We start from the raw sequence: 6,022 nt of genomic DNA, 5'->3' as shown, positions 1-6,022 counted from the left end.
CTCAGTGGCCAGCACCAGCCTACTGGGGGTGGGGGCAGGTCTCAAGTTGCTAGAGCAAAAGCCCTGAGGGTAGGGTCCATGTTTGTTTTTTCCCCTCTAAATGTGTGCTTTCCACCCTCCCAGCATTGGTACCCTCACCCCAGAGGGGAGCAGTGCTGGAGCAAGAGGGACTGAGCAGGTGCTTGATTTGGGTTGTGGCATGAGCTAGAGTGGTCCTGGCACCAGAGTTCCAGACCACTCCCCAACTGCTGCCACCCCAAGTGCCAGCAATGTCTGCCCTCACCTGGCTCAGTTGCTGCTTGGGCCTGAGTCAGCTCTGTCCCCTACCACTGCATACTCTCCTTGCCTGTGACAGTCCTTGTCCTAAAGTGGAGCTGCATCATGGAACTAGTGGGGCTGGAGCTGGTGCTCGACTCAGCCTGGGTCATGCACTGTCGGTCGCAGGAAACAGGCCAGTGTCCCAGGCAGTTCCATTCTGTTTCCTCTGCCTTGTTTCAGGAGTAAACAAGTGTGTGCACACTGTTCACAAGCAGAGTCTAGGTTTCTTACAGCCCTGCTATAGTCCCACTGGTTTTCTAACCAGCTAAGGGGACTCATCCTTCCAGTGTCGTACCCCAGGGTGGGGTGCCCAGTTATTTGGTTTGAACTGCTCACTCCCTGGGGAGGATCTCTGAGTATATATAATCCCCCTCCTCTTCCATGTCCCTTCCCAGGCATGCAGGTCCCAACCTGATTGCTTCTTTTTCCCTCCTCTCCAATTCCATGTGGATCTTCCTTACAGCCTTGGTTTTACAGGAGTCTTTCTGTCTGTCTCCAGTTTGTTTTTAGTGAGAATTGCTCCACATGCAGATTTTTAAAAAATATTTATTTATTTATTTATTTTGGCTGTGCCAGGTCTTAGTTGCTGCACGTGGGATCTTTGTTGTGGCATGCGGGATCTTTAGTTGCGGCATGAGGACTTCTTAGTTGTGGCATGCGGACTCAGTTGCGGCATGCATGCAGGATCCAGTTCCCCCCAGGGAACCAGGGATTGAACCAGGGATCAAACCCGGGCCCCCTGCATTTGGAGCATGGAGTCTCACGCACTGGACCATCAGGGAAGTCCCTATATGTATTTTTGTTGTATTTGCAGGGGGAGGTGAACTCCAAGTCCTCCTACTCTGCCATGTTTATCTCCTCCTAGACTATATTTCAATGCTGATCATTGTCTGTTTGCCCTCAGTTCCATTCTGTCACCCTGAATGATACAGTTTCCCAGGCTTCCTTGTGTATAGCCACATGACTGTAGGCCAGAGTTTCTCAACTGTGCACTTGACATTTTGGCTGGGTAATTCTTTGTTGTGAGGGGTTGTCCTCTGCACTGTAGAATGTTTAACAGTATCACTGGCCTCTATCTGCTGAATGTCAGTAGTACATCCTCCCTCTGAGCTGTGACAACCAAAAATGTCTCCAGATTGCCAAATATCCCCTGGAGGAAAGGGGGTCAAAATCACTCCAGTTGAGAACCATTGGTCTCGATCTTTATGTTGCTGGTGGAAGGCAGGCTACATTACCAAACTGTCTGTTTGATTTGGTTTGGAAGTCCCACACAGCTTCCCAAATGGTGTTTGATAAGGTACAGAATACTAAATTCTGTAGGGAAGTATAACACTTATAACCTAATCAAAAAGACAAAAGAACACATGAAGCTGTGAAAGAATAACATCTGCTAAACTTGTGGTTATACGTAGGAAATTTAAAAAGAAGCAATGTAAGACAGGAAAGTCAGCCAATGGCTCAGGCCTCACAGGGTGGGAAGGGCTTTTTGAGGCCACCAGAACCCAGAGCCTAGCCCTCAGGTTGTAGATTCAAAAAATGATTACTCTTTTGCTTTTAAATTATATTTTTTAAAAGTGTTCATTTTAATACATATTTTGGCAAGAAACATTTATTGAGGTGTCTTCAACCCTGCCAATAATTCCCACCCCCTTCATCATGGATGTTAAAACGTTAGCATTTTGATATGTAACTTTCCATACTTCTTCCAAGCCTCTACAGCCATATTTGTATATAGGTTTCTATATAGGTATATAGGGGTTTTTAAATAATAAAAAGGTATATTTATTAAATAATAAAAAAGGATCATAATATACACATTTTTGTGCAACTTACTTTTGTCACTCCCAGTGTATCATATAAACAGTCCTCAAGAACAACAGTTATAGATCTTTTTAATGGTTGTATAATATGCCATAGTATGTATAAATCATAATTTGATCAACAGGTTTTCTGTTGAAGACATTGGGATTGTTTCTGCACTTTTTTCCCAACAACATTAATGCCATATAAACATTCTTGTGTTCATAGCCTTACATATTCACACTTTTATTTCTTTAAGCTAAATGAGATTTTGAATTGAAATGTATAGGTATATGTATGGTATTTATAATTTTAATAAATATTTCCAGATTACTTTCCAACACTATGACAATAATGTATTATAGTATCAGTTTCCCCATATCCTGGTAAGCAATAGATGGTAAAAATAAAATTTGTTTTGTTTTTGTGTGTTTGAGGAGTGAAAAATGGAACCTCATTGTTTTACTTGCATATTCCTGTCTATAAATAGATTTGAACATATTTACAATTTTTATATAGTAAAATATATCTATTTTAAATGTTTCCTGTCTCAGTTAAAAAGGTTTTTCTTGATGCAAAGTTATATAATATTCTAAAATGTCTTATAATATTTTTTTTGTATTTTTTCCTTTAGATCTTCGGTCTACCTGGAATTTATTTTTGTATCTAGTGTAAGGTAGGAATCTGTATTTGTATTTTTTCACAATAGTAATCATTCTACCAATATCATTTTTTTTAGTACAAAAAAAGTTGATACTAACTCCCCTACTAATTGTAGTCATGTGAGACTTATATCAAGGGTATAAGGCCAATTTATTTGTTTATTTAAATAGAATTGTGAAGTCAGCCAGAATATTAATGTTGGCTCTTTGAACATTTTCTCCCAAGTGGAAAATTTTTTATGGGAAACCAAATTACTGTTGAAGTCTGCTTAGAAAGCTGAGGACTAGGGGAGTTCCCTGGTGGCCTAGTGGTTAGGATTCTGGGCTTTCACTGCCGTGGCCTGGGTTCAATCCCTGGCTGGGGAAGTGAGATCCCACAAGCTGTGTGGCTTGGCCAAAAAATTAAAATAAAAAACAAAACAAAAAAAAAAAAAGAGAAAGCTGAGGACTAGAAAACAAGTTAAAAATCTTAGTGACTAGTGTCTGACGTCTATGACAGTCTTTGGTATAATACAAAATATTTTGTTTTTGTCCCCTGTTCCAAACACAGAACTCCTAACACCCTTGTAGTTTCCTGAGTGATAGGAGCATCATTTATTATTTATAAGAAGGCCCTTCCAGCACTCCTGAGTTTATGCTAATGAGGTAGCTTAAGGTAGGCCTTAGGGTGGGACCCCCAAGATAGCTTTGAGATGGGCAGGTCACCAGAAGGACCAAGTGATTAGAGGATGGGAACTTTTAAGCTCTACTCCTGACCTCCAGAGTGAGGGGCAGGGTGTGCTAGAGATTAAGTTCTATATAAACTCTTGAACAAGGAGATTCAGAGAGCTTCCAAGCTGGTGAACACAATGAAGTGCTGGGAGGGTAGGCACCCCAACTCCACATGACAGAAGCCCCCTTGCTCAGGACCTTTGTGGACTTTGCCTTTGTACCTCTTCATCTGGCTGTTCATGTGTATCCTTTGTAAGGATACAAAAGTTATCTTTACTTTGTAAATATAAGTGATGTGTCTTATTGAGTTCTGTGAGCCACTCTAGGAAATTATTGAACTTTAGGAGGGTGTCATGGGAACTCTCAATTCATAGCCAGTTGGTCAGAAGTCCAGGAGGTCTAGGACTTGTGACTGGCATCTGAAGTGGGGGCAGTCCTGTGAGACTAAGACCTTGAGCTGTGGGGTGTTCACCAACTCCCAGTATTTAGTGTCAAAAATGAGTTGAATTGTTGAACACCCAGTTATTGTCTGGAGAATCAGAGATTTGGTTGTTGGTGTTGGAAGACACCTCACAGCCCAATGCACCAATGTTCATCATGTCAACCAAGGTACCAGAAGTCTCATATTATATGTTTCACTAACTTTCTCATGTGAACTGTGCTGGCTACAAACTGAATTTCCTTGCCTTGCCTTTTTTTTTTTTTTAAGCATCCATGCTTTCCATCACCCTTCATTAAATAATTGTTTTCCTACGTGCCAAGCTTCCTTTATGTTCTTCATTTATTCTTTCATTCAATAAATATATGTGATAAATATATGTGCCAGTTCTCTACTAGACAGCTGACAATACAGAGGTGAACCAGATGAACAAAATTCCTGCTATAGTTGGGGGGGGACAATCAATAAAACACACAGAGAAAAATAAGTTAACAAATAAAATAGGGGAATGTGCTCTCTAATCATTAGAGTCTAATGTACTGAATAAGGAGTAGAGAGGACTTGTTCTAGGGAAGGAGGCACAGGCAAAAAAGTATGACAAATACGTGGCAGGCACGTATGTATTTTAAGTGCTTCCAGAGTTATTTTGCACGTATAGAAGCAAATACATACATTTGGTCTCCTTTCCACACACCCCCCCTTTTATTTTTTCACAAATAGCACTATACTGTACACACTGTTCTACAGTTTGCACTATGCAACTTGGAGATCATTCCATATGAGAACTTAAAGAGCTTCCTCATTTTAAAAAAGTGGCTTTGTAATATGAAAAGCTCAATTTAGAGAACAGTAATGCTAAAAATATTTACAAGAAGGTCAACACCAGATTAATGGGAGATTTGAAAAACTGAATGTGAATTTGACAGCTTTAGGGGCTAAGAATGACCTGAATTTCATGCAAGTAGTTTTCAACTACTGGTAAGGCCATAACTCTAGTTAGGAGGGTTCATTTTTGTTTTGGAATACAATTTCTGTCTCTCATTTATCCTACCGGCCATGTGTGCCCCATCTGACCTTTCAGTACACTAGTAATCACAGTGATCACACAGCATTTAATAAACACCATCAAGTGTCTTTGATGCACAACATATATAAATGAATGAATGAAATAATAGGATGTCCATAAGCTTACAAATGTCTTTTTCAAAAACTCTGGGAATTCTCTATTTTGATAGGATACTGAGTCTCTTATATATTACATCCTACCAACATAGCTGAGAATCAATTTATGAAATATTTTGTGAGATAAGATAGATGAAGTAGGGAGAAAACAGGGCTAAGTATGTCAGCCAGGAAGGGTGAGGTGCCTATGTAGTTAGGAACTGGAAAGAATGTAGGAGGGAAGAAAAGACAACAGGATTTGCTGACTGATTCAGTAGAGGGCATCAATCTGAAGGAACACTTCAATGATTTCAAGGCTTCTAGGAAGAAGGAGATCATCACTTTCAGAAATGAAGCAACCAGTTGTTAAGGAGAGATTCTCGGTTTAATTTGAGGTACAAAGACTTTTGGCTTTAGATGGGACCCCAGAGTTACATTTTCAAAATTAGAACTTTTTTTTTTTTTAAAGGAAGAAACACCATAAGTTGGTTTCTTAAGTTCAAACAGTAATTGGCATGGTATAGACAGAACCCACTTTAAGCTTAAGGACTGATATACTATAAACTCACAGAGGTCCCTTAAGTGGATAGAAGTGCCATGTCCAGAGGCAGAGATGCCTGCCAAGTTTGGCTCTGGATCTGCCATGTACTATATGGGTCCTTGCTTAAGGCTAGATGTGGAGTGACAGAGTCCTGGAAATTTCAGGAAAAGTGGAAAGTAGAGGGGCTTCAAGTAGGAAAGTAACTAATATTTTTTAGCTATTATGTACCCCTCACTTTACATCTGGCTATCTTATTTCTCATCACAACCCTACAAAATAGGTATTAGCATTTTAGAGATGAAGACATTGGGTTTAGAAAAGCTAAATAAATTGCTCACGCTAGAAGGGAAGGACCTCAAATTCTAACCCAAATTCAGATGTTTATAGGGG

Source organism: Eubalaena glacialis, chromosome 1 (genome assembly GCF_028564815.1).
Source record: "Eubalaena glacialis isolate mEubGla1 chromosome 1, mEubGla1.1.hap2.+ XY, whole genome shotgun sequence".
Lineage (NCBI taxonomy): Eukaryota > Metazoa > Chordata > Mammalia > Artiodactyla > Balaenidae > Eubalaena > Eubalaena glacialis.
Note: the sequence above shows the minus strand (reverse complement) of the source record.